The sequence below is a fragment of the Macrotis lagotis genome, chromosome 6, assembly GCF_037893015.1.
Source record: "Macrotis lagotis isolate mMagLag1 chromosome 6, bilby.v1.9.chrom.fasta, whole genome shotgun sequence".
Lineage (NCBI taxonomy): Eukaryota > Metazoa > Chordata > Mammalia > Peramelemorphia > Peramelidae > Macrotis > Macrotis lagotis.
The window spans coordinates 212,696,684-212,709,076 of NC_133663.1; positions in this window are offsets into that span (position 1 = coordinate 212,696,684).

Genomic DNA, 12,393 nt, shown 5'->3' on the forward strand with positions numbered 1-12,393 from the left:
AGACAGCTGCATGTTCAAAGATGATAAATCATTTTTATTTCAAATTCAAGTTGAAATCGAATATCAAAGAAAAACTGAAGAAATGATAAAAATGGATAGGAAATGGAAATGACTGGATGAAAATTATTTTAATGATAGATTTCATTTGAAATAATTGTTGCTTGGTTTCTTATTTGTTGCCCCCTGAGGGATTTGTTTTATGACACTGATCTTTACTCTTGTATTTTCTTATAATTTCTTTCCTGATATATTAAAATACTTCTTTGATACCATTAATTAATGAAATATTGACAAAATTATTGTGTTTTATAAATGTCTTGGGTGAAGCAAGTGGATTTTTTCCCATTATTTTGCTTATTTGGATTCTTTATTTCAATTGAATTGATAGTGTTCTGAGCCCCCCCATTTTAGTGACTAATCTACATCTATTTGTATTTTTCAGCTGTCAAATATTTTAAAGAAGAAAGTTTTAAAAGAATGCACAAAAGCAGAAAAGATATAAACATGTTGTTACCTTCTTTAAATTGATAGTTGAATTCTTGTGTTTTGAACTTCAGAAAAGGAGCTTTATTTTCTTTCTAAACAATTTTCTATACTATAGGATGTAGCAATAAGTTATCTAATACGTTTGTGTGTTATAAATTGAATACTAAAGAAAGATTTTGGTTTCTAATCATGCTGTATTACAAAAAATATTTTCAATGCCCAGAGATGTGTTACCCAAATTTTCATTTCTGTTGTTTTCAGTATTGTTTTCAATATTGTATCTGCTATTATATCTGCTCTCTTGATACTTTTCTACTGACTACACAATTTACTTCCTTAAACAATTTCTTTGCTCAATTGTTCCTTCTTGTGCAATGTTTAACAGTGATGACATCTAAAAAAGACAAAACTTTCATCTTTGTATCATTGTGAGGGTCAAAATCTATATAGTTGCAGCATATATGCTCTTAATAAGGCAGCCTTTCTTATAGTTTCCCCACCCTTAGGCATAGTACATAATTCCCCATGAATGTCTTCTGTCAAAAAGAAATTACTCAGTTTCAAAAACACTTGAAATCAAGTGTTTGATGGCTTGATCAATAATACCTTTAACACAGAGGCTTAAATTCAAACTAATAGTATAAATGAATAGAGATATATGGTGATAGGGTTAGTCACAGTATTTTTAGTACAGTGAAAAAGAGGTCTAAACTTGCTTGAAATTCTACCACTCTCTAGAGAAGGAGGCTACTGAGTTTGAAACTGCCTTTGAATAATCCATGACATCCCTATTCCATTTCAGCCTTGTAAATTGGGACCTTGGAGCCTTATTATCTTTTATAAGATTCCTCAAAATCTAAAAATTATAAAAAAAGTGTTTTTTTATATTTTCAACAGAATTATATGTTTTTCAAATAATAACATTATATTTTCTCTTATCTCCTCACAGCAAGAAAAAAATTAGGAGTAAAATAACCACCTACTGATAAACAAATATATGTCTCTATGTATGTATTTATATATGCATGTGTGTATAATCAAACAAAACCACTTCCAATAATGACCATATTTTTAAAATATATAACATGATTCTCATTTTGAGTTCATTATCTAGGTGGCTAGTAGCCATCTTCATTATTGCACCTCTAGAATGATAATTGGACATCTTCAATGATGTTTGGAACTTTCAAAATTTTTCAGTCTCAAACTGTTGCGATTATAGAAATTTTTATTACAGTTTTATTCACTTTACTCTGTATCACTATCTACAAAAGTTTTGAGATTTATTTGAATCTGCTCTTTTCATCATTTCTTGCTCCAAAATTACATTTTATTGAGTAGTTTTTCAGTCATTCAGTGATAACCTTTAGTTTCTAGTTCTTTGCTACCACAAAAAGAAATGATATCAATATTTTTATACATCTGGGTATTTTTTTTCTTTCTTTGATAAATTGTATGTATAATTTAGTATTTTAGGCATAGAAAAAATTCCTTTATGGAATATTTAGATTAATTTAATGCTCCAAAAACAATAGCCTGTTTTCCTTCAGCTTCTCCATTTTCCTTTTCCATGAACTCTGTAACCTGTAACTTTTGAGCTACTAATATTTGCCTCTTTAAAAGTGATTGGGAACAGTTTTTTCCTTATAACTATAATTTGATTTTCTTCATTTGTTCTTTTTTTCCTATAAGAATAGTTCATTCTTATATATGACACAATTCTTTATAAATCTCACAACTGAGATATTTCTGAGGTCTTTACTACCATCCCTCACCACGCTATCTCTTGCGTTTCTAATTTTAGTTAATATAATTAGTATAATAATAATAATATATTTTGTGTGCAAAAAAGCATGTGCTCAAATTTTATGTAGACAAACTATATATATTTAACTACAATAAAGATCTTTATTATTTTGAGGCATTATAGTGCCTATGCCATCTGGTGAATTCTAACTGCAAAATGGTTCTAACTGAAAAGCAGTATAATCCTATGAATGGAAAGCTAACATTGTCTTGGTGTTAAAGCATTTGCCAATCATGTCATACTGAGAATCATTAATTCAAAGGTAGAAGGTCTGATAGGAAAGGTCATGCTGATAATTCACCGAGTGACAGGCTAAGATATATTGGCTAGTCCCATCATATAGCCTGATATCATTGGGTAGTACTTGTCCAATGTTGGTGATGTGCCATTGCATTTCACTGATATAGGAACAAGCAAAACCAATACAAGGCCAAAAGATTTCCACAAAAGCCAGACTAGCTCAATACTTGTTTCCTATCAATAAGGTCATGAATTGGAATGATTCTGGTAAATACAAGTGAGAAGCTCACCCCTTACTATAATAAATATTATTGTGCATTTCATGCCACCAAACACTAAGTTAGTTGGTGTGGTCCTCTTTTATACTGAAGGATTAGTGATAGTAGTAGGTCATCAAATATTTCTTTATACACAAGTATGAAAAAGTCTTCCTTTGCTTATGCTAACATTATTTATTTTTAATTCATGTCTGCATTTAGAGGTAATCTTGGTAACCAGTATAGGATGTAGACCTTTATGTCATTTTTTTTGTAAATTGTTTTGCACTTTTCTGAATATTTTTTTAACTAACTGGAGTTATTATTTTACCAGCTAGGAACTTTGGAAACATCAAGCAGTAGGCTGATAGATTTAATTATTTCTACAGGTTATGTACCTAATGAGTTCCATATAGTAAATTTTGTATTTCATAACAAATAGCAAATCAGTGTGATGGTTTTTGTGAATTTATTATAGATTCTGAAGCATTGATGGAGTTCACTGCATTAATTAATGCTGGTGTTGATGCTCTAGAATACTCTGAGACAATTTTTCCTGTCATATGCCTATAAAAATAGTTCTATTTCTTTTTTGTATATAATTTTGTGTGATTTTTCTTATTGACACAATTAGTATTTCTAACTTTTTTTATCAAATAATATTGGAGATAGAGAGAAATTTCTTTTATCCCTGGTACTGTTTGAAATTTCTCTAGTTTATTGTTATTACATATAATGTTGGACTTTAGATAGTTACAACCTATAATTAATATTATAGGTTGTATCTATTAAGATCTATTCATTATTATCTTTATTAATATTATTTTCCTTTCTTTTTGATATATAATATTTTATTTGTTTTCCAATTATATAAAACAGTTGTTTCTACCAATGATTTTTGATAAGGTTTTGAATTTTACACTCCTTCCCTCCTCCTTCCTCCCTACAGAACACAGTCTGATAACTTTTATATTGTTTCTATGCTATGCATTGATCTAAATTGAATATATTGAGAGTAAAAACATATCCTTGAGGAAAAAAATAAAATATTGGAGATAGCAAAACTATGTAATATACTTTTTAAAAAATATGAAGGTAATAATCTTTGGTCTTTGTTTAAATTCCACAGTTCTTTCTCTGGATACAGATGACATTTTCAATTGTAAGTACCCTAAAATTGTCACTGATTATTGCATTGTTGGAATGAACAAGTCCATTAAGGTTGATTAGTACACTCATGTTGTTGTTAGGGTGTATAATGTTCTTCTGGTTCTGCTCATCCCACTCAGCATTAGTTCGTGAAAATCTTTACAGGTTTCTCTGAAATGCTTTTTGGTTTTTAGTAGAACAAAAGTATACCCTAATATACATATACCACAATTTGTTCATCCATTCCCCAATTTATGGACATTTCCTCAATTTAAAATTCTTTGCCACCACAAGCAGAATTATTTTGAGTAGTATTGTTCGATCAAAGGGTATGCATATTTTATTTCACTTTGTCCATAATTTCAAATTCTTTCCAGAACTGTTGGATCAGTTCACAGCCTCAACAACAAATCATTAGTGGTCCAGATTTTCCACATCCTTTCAAACACCCATCATTGCTTGTTCTGGTCATTTTAGTCATTCTGAGAGTTGTGAGGTGGTACTTCAGAGAGCTTTAATTTGCATTTTTCTAATCAATAATAATTTCAAGCAATATTTCATATGACTAAAGGTAACTTTGATTTACTCATCTGCCAGTTGCCTTTGCATATCCTGTGATCATTTGTCATTTGAGAAATGACTTATTTTTTTCAAAAATAAATATAACTCAGTTCTTGATATACTTTAGAAATAAGTCTTTTGACAGAAACACTAGATGAAATTGTTTCCCACTTTCTTACATTTCATTTGATCTTAGTTACAGTGGTTTTTCTTGATCAAAACCTTTTTAATCTAATACAATCTATATTGTCCAATTTGTTTTCTTTTAATGATGTCAATGATAAAAGTATACAGCAGCACCACCCACTCTTTATAGGCCAAGGGAGAGGTTTTCAAATTAAGATCATAGACATTGCAGAGAAAGTAACCAGCATTCCCTACTGGCCAGCCCACTGGTAGTTATTAAACTAAGTGAGTAAAGCCTCTAGGCATCCACCAACAAACCTCTGTGAACCAGCCTGTCCCCCAACATGAGATTTAAGGAAAAGAAGAAAGGCCAGTGGAAAGGGGGGATCCATTGAAAAATTCCTAAAATGATGAAGACCCTAACTCAGAGAGATGTAGAACATATGAGGAGACTATGGTTTGGTTTCCAGCACAGAAAGACTTCCTTAAAGAAATAAAGAAGGAGTTTAAAACTCAATTGGAAATTTGGGAAAAGAATTCCAAGAGAAGATTAATACATTGTAACAAGAAAAGAAATCCTTGGAAAATACAATTGAACAAATGCAAAAAGAAAATAATTCTCTCAGAACCTTAATTGGCCAAATGGAAAACTCTTTCAAAAATAGAATTGACCAATTGGAAAAGGAGTTACAAAAGCTAAATGAAGAAAAGTTTTCTCTAAAAAAGGAATAGTGTCTTTGGAAAATAATGACTTCATGAGACAACAACAATCTGTTAAACAAAACCAAAAAATCTAAAAATAATAGAAGAAAATGTAAAATACATCATCAGAGAAACTACTGACTTAGAGAATAGATCAAGGAGAAAAAAAATCTAAGAATTACTGGTCTTCCTGTAAATGGTGAAGTGGGGAAAAATGCCTGGACTTAATATTACATGATTTAGTGATGGATTACTGCCCTGATATCATGGAATCAGAAGACAAAATAGTAATTAAAAGAATACATCTATTTCCTCCAGAAAGGGATCCCAAAATTAAAATGGCAATGAATAGCGTGAACAAAATCCAGAACTATCAGATAAAAGAGAAAATCCTGCAAGCAGCTAGAAAGAACTAATTTAGATACAAAGGATCCATAGTAAGTATTACAGAGGATCTTGCTGCATCACCATTAAGAGATCAAAGGGACGGGAATGCAATATTGCAAAAAACAAAGGATCTTGGAATGCTGCCAAGAATTCATTATCTGGCAAAGCAGAGCCTTCTTTTCCAGGGCAAAAGATGGACATTTAATGAAATGGGAGACTTCCAACTTTTCTTGATAAAAAGAACAGAGCTTAATAGAAAATTTGTGCTTCAAACAAGAGACACAAGAGACACATGAAAAAGTTGCAAAGGGGGGGGGGGAGTAAAAGAAAGAAAAAACTATTATCCAGTAAGATGAAACTGGCTATATCCCTACCTGGGAGAAAAATTCTAATAAATATCAGTAATTGTAATTCTAATAGAAAGAACATACTTAGCCAGAAGTGATGGCCACTCATAATCTTACTGTGACTCAGATAGAATGATTTTAAAACAATACTTCCTCAAAAAGAGGGACAGTAAAGAGATGGGAAGGTGGAGGAGATTGAATGGGATAAATCTCATTACATTAAAAAGTACAAAGGACTTATTGTAATAGAGGGAAAGAAGGGAGAAGGTGATAAAACTTGAATATAACTCTCATCAGATTTGGTTAAAAGTTAATATACATACACTCAGTTAAGTTAAGAAATTTATTGTACCTTTCAAGTATTAAAAGGGGGAAAGGGGATGGGGGAGGAAAAGAGGAGGGGGGAGGAAAAGGGGAACCCACAGAAGGAAAGGAAGGAAGAAGGGACAAAGGAAAAGTGGAAAGAGGAGGGGGTTGGATATAGGAAGGCAAACACAGTGAAGTAGGTGCTATACAGAAAAAAGTACTGCGAAATATGGATAAAGTTAAAGAATGGGAAAACTACAAGAAGTGGGAAGATAATATGGAAGGCAAAAAAAGAGTTAGTAATTAACACTTGGAATGTGAATGGGATGAACTTGCCCTTAAAAAGTTAGCGAATAGCAAAGTGGATTAAAAACAAGATTCTTACAATATGCTTCTTGCAAGAAACTCATTTGAAGAAGAAAGATACATGTAAAGTAAAGGTAAAATGGTGGATCAAAATTTATTTTTCTTCAGTTGAAGTGAAAAAAGCAGTGATAGCAATTCTTACCTCAGACAAAGCAGCTACAAAAATGAAGAGCGATAAAAGACAATAAAAACAATAAAGCAAGTTCAATATTAAATATATATGCACCCAATGTTATAGCATCCAAATTCTTAAAAGAGAAATTGAGAGAGTTACAGGAAGGCATAGACAGCAAAACTCTACTAGTGGGAAACCTCAACCTCCCACTCTCACATTTAGACCATAATATTATCCATAAAATAAACAAGAAAGGATTTAAGGAGAGGGTAATAGATTTTTAAAAAACATAAACATGTTAGACTTATGGAGGAAATAGAATGGGGATAGAAAGGAATATACTTTCTTTTCTGTAGTACTTGGCAATTACACAAAAATTGACCATATAACAGGGCATAAAAACCTAATGAACAATTGCAGAAAGGTAGAAATATTGAATACATCTTTCTCAGATCATAATGCAATAAAAACTACATGCAATATTGGGCCAGGGAGACATAGAACCAAAACTGACTGGAAACTAAATAAATTTACTATAATGAATGAGTGGATCAAACAACAAATTATAGAAAGAATTAATTATTTCATCCTAAATAATGACAATAATGAAACAATGTATCAAAACCAATAGGATACCCTAAACATGGATGTCAGGCCTTACATTGTATCTATGAATGCATACATTAATAAATTAAAGAAAGAGAAAATCAATGAACTAAAGATAAAACTAAAAACATTAGAGTAAGAACAAATTTAAAAAGAACAATTAATGACCAAATTAGAAATTCCAAAATTTAGAATAGAAATTAATAAAATCAAAATCAAGGAAACTATTGAACTAATAAATAAAATCAAGTGGTGGTTTTATGAAAAAAAAACAATTAAATTGATAAACTTCTGGTCAATTTGATTTAAAAAAGAAAGAAGAAAATTAAATTGCCAATATCATAAATGAAAAAGGTGAACTCCCCACCAATATGGAGGAAATAAAGGTAATAATTTCAGAATTATTTTGCCCAACTCTATGGGAGTAAATTTCATAATTAAGTGAAATGTATCAATATTTACAAAAATATGAACTACATGAACTGCCAATGTTAAATGTAGAGGAAATCAAAAACCTAAATAACCCTATTTCAGAAAAAAGAAATTCAACAAGCTGTTACTGAAATCCCAAAGATATAATCACCAGGGCCAGAGGAATTCACAAGTGAATTTAAGTATCATTTGGGTCTAATTTTATATAAACTCTTTGGGAAATAGGTGAAGATCAAACCAATATGATGCTGATATGTAAACCAGGAAGAGTTAAAGCAGAGAAAGAAAGTTATAGACCTATCTCACTGATAAAAAATAGATGCAAAAATCTTTTTTTAATTTAAATTTATTTTTTATGAAAGATATTATTTGAGTTTTACATTTTCCCCCAATATTGCTTCCCTCCCCCATCCCTCCCCCCTACAGAATGCACTCTCAGTCTTTACATTGTTTCCATGTTGTACCTTGATCCAAATTGGGTGTGATGAAAGAGAAATCCTATCTTTAAAGAGAAGTCTAGGTGGTAACAATATAAGACAATAAGCTATCTGTTTTTTTTTTCTAAATTAAAGGGAATAGTCCTTGTACTTTGTTCAAACGCCACAGCTCCTTATCTAGATACAGATGGTACTATCCTTTGCAGACAGCCAAAAATTGTTCCCGATTGTTGCACTGATGGAATGAGCAAGTCCTTTAAGCTTGAACATCACTCCCATGTTGCTGTTAGGGTGTACAGAGTTTTTCTGGTTCTGCTCATCTCACTCAGCATCAGTTCATGCAAATTCCTCCAGGTTTCCCTGAAATCCCATCCCTCCTGGTTTCTAATAGAACAATAGTGTTCCATGACATACATATACCACAGTTTGCTAAGCCATTCCCCATTTGAAGGACATTCACTGGATTTCCAATTCTTTGCCACCACAAACAGGGCTGCTATAAATATTTTAGTACCAGTAATGCTTTTACCCTTTTTCCTCATCTCTTCAGGGTATAGACCCAGTGGTGGTATTTCTGGGTCAAAGGGTATGTACATTTTTGTTGCCCTTTGGGCATAGTTCCAAATAGCTCTCCAGAAGGGTTGGATTAGTTCACAGCTCCACCAACAGTGTAATAGTGTCCCAGATTTCCCACATCCCTTCCAACAATGATCATTATCCTTCCTGGTAATACTGGCCAATCTGAGAGGTGTGAGGTGGTACCTCGGGAAAGCTTTAATTTGCATTTCTCTAATAATTAATGATTTAGAGCATTTTTTTCATATGGCTATGGATTACTTTGGTCTCCTCATCTGTAAATTGCCTTTGCATATCCTTTGACTATTTGTCAATTGGGGAATGGCTTTGTGTGTTAACAATATGACTCAGTTCTCTGTATATTTTAGAAATGAGTCCTTTGTCAGAATCATTAGTTATAAAGATCTTTTCCCAATTTACCACATTTCTTTTGATCTTGGTTACATTGGTTTTATCTGTGCAAAAGCTTTTTAATTTAATGTAATCGAAATCATCTAATTGGTTTTTGGTGTTCTCCAACTCTTCCTTAGTCATAAACTGTTCCCCTTTCCATAGATCTGACTGGTAGACTAGTCCTTGGTTTTCTAATTCACTTATAGTATTGTTTTTTTATGTCTATGTCCTGTAGCCATTTGGATCTTATCTTGGAAAAGGGTGTGAGGTATTGGTCTAATCTAAGTTTCTTCCATAGTAACTTCCAATTATCCCAGAAGTTTTTATCAAAGAGGGAGTTTTATCCCACTGGCCAGACTCTTTGGGTTTATCAAACAGAAGATTACTATAATCATCTCCTGCTTTTACACCTAGTCTATTCCACCGATCCACCTATCTATTTCTTAGCCAATACCAAACAGTTTTCATGACTGATGCTTTATAATATAATTTTAGATCTGGTAGGGCTAAGCCACCTTCTTTTGAACTTTTTTCATTAAACTTCTGGCAATTCTTGACTTTTTAATTCTCCATATGAATTTACTTACAATTTTTTTCGAACTCATTAAAGTAATTTTTTTGAATTTTGATTGGTAGGGCACTAAACAGTTTAGTTTTGGTAGAATTGTCATTTTTATTATATTAGCTCTACCTATCCATGAACAGTTGATATTTGCCCAGTTATTTAAATCTGATTTAATTTGTGTGAGAAGTGTTTTGTAATTGTTTTCAAAACGATTCTGAGTCTGTTTTGGCAAATAGACTCCCAAATATTTTATATTGTCTGAGGTTACTTTGAATGGGATTTCTCTTTCTAGCTCTTCCTGCTGTTTCTTGCTAGACATATATAGAAAATTTGAGGATTTATGAGGGTTTATTTTATAACCTGCAACTTTGCTAAAATTGCAAATTGTTTCCAATAGTTTTTTAGATGATTTCTTGGGTTTCTCTAGGTAGACCCTCATGCCATCTGCAAAGAGTGAGAGTTTTGTTTCTTCCTTCCCAATTCTAATTAGTTCAATTTCTTTTCCCTCTCTAATTGTTGATGCTAACATTTCTAATACAATATTAAATAGTAGTGGTGATAATAGGAACTCTTGTTTCACCCCTGATCGTATTGGGAATGCCTCTAGCCTCTGGCCATTGAATATAATGCTTGTTGATGGTTTCAGATAGATACTGCTAATTATTTTAAGGAACAGTCCATTTATTCCTACACTCTCTAGTGTTTTTAATAGGAATGGATGCTGTATTTTCTCAAAAGCTTTTTCAGCATCTATTGATATGTTCATATGATTTCTGGTAGGTTTGTTGTTGATATAATTGAGTATACTAACAGTTTTCCTAATATTGAACCAACCTTGCATTCCTGGAATAAATGCTACTTGATCATAATGAATTATCCTAGTGATGACTTGTAATCATTTTGCTAAGATTTTATTTAGGATTTTTGCATCTATATTCATCAAGGAGATAGTTCTATAATCTTCTTTCTCTGTTTTAACTCTTCCTGATTTAGGTAACAGTACCATACTGGTTTCATAAAAAGAGTTAGGCAGAGTTCCATCATTCCCTATTTTTCCAAAGAGTTTATATAGGATTGGGACCTATTGTTCCTGGATGCAAAAATCTTAAACAAAATCTTAGCAAAATGACTACAACAAGTTATCATTGCTATAATACATTATGACCAAGTAGGATTTTTTCTCAGGAATTTATTGTTGGTTCAATATTAGGAAACCTGTTAGTATAATTTTTTTTTATTTTAGGAAGATTTTATTCTTGTTGAATTTTACAATTTTACCCTAATCTGGCTTCTCTCCCCCTATCCCCCAGAGAAGGCAATCTGTTAGTCTTTACATTTTTTACATGGTATACATTGATCTAAGTTGAATGTGATGACAGAGAAATCATATCCTTTAGGGGAAAAAAAAAGGTATGAGAGATATCAAAATTACATAATAAGATATCAGGTTTGCTTTTTTTTTTAAATTAAAGGTAATAGTCTTTGGTCTTTGTTCAAATTGTACAATTCTTTCTTTGGATACAGATGGTGTTCTCCATCGCAGATAGTATTAAATTGTACTTGTTGCATTGATGAGATGAGCAAGTTGATCAAGGAAGATCATCATCCCCATGTTGCTGTTAGGATATACAATGTTTTTCTGGTTCTGTTCATATTGCTCAACATTGGTTCATGAATTCCCATCCCTCCTGGTTGCAAATAGAACAGTAGTGTTCCATGACATACTCATATCACAAATTGTTAAGCCATTCTTCAATTGATGGACAATCCCTCAGTTTCCATTTCTTTGCCACCAAAAACAGAACTGCTATAAACATTTTTGTATAGGTGATGTTTTTATCCTTTTTCTTAATCTCTTCAGGATATAGTTCCAGTAGTGGTGTTGCCGGATCAAATGTAAGCATTTTTTAATTACTTATTGGGCGTAATTCCAAATTGCTCTCCAGAAAGTTTGTATGTATTCACAGATCCACCAACAATGTATTATTGTCCCAGAATCCCCACATTCCTTCAAATATCAATCATTGACCTTTCTGGTCATATTGGCCAGTCTGAGAGATGCCTTAATTTGTATTTCTCTAATTAGTAATGATTTAGAGCAATTTTTCTTATGACTATGGACTGCTTTGATTTCCTCATCTGTAAATTGCCTTTCCATATCCTTTGACAATTTATAAATTTGGGAATGGCTTGTTTGTTTTTTTGAAAATTTGACTCACTTCTCTGTATATTTGAGAAATGAGTCCTTTTTCAGAAATATTAGTTGTGAAAATCATTTGAAAATTTACTATATTTCTTTTGATCTTATTTACAGTGGTTTTGTTGGTGCAAAAGCTCTTTAATTTAATTTAATAAACATTATCTAGTTTGTTTTTAATGATGTTCTTCATCTCTTTATATCCATTTCCATAGATATGACAGGTAAATTACTCCTTGATTTGCTAATTTGCTTATAGTATTCTTTTTATGTCTAAGTCCCGTATCCATTTTGAAATTCTCTTGCTATAGGGGAGAGTTGCTGGACTAATCTAGATT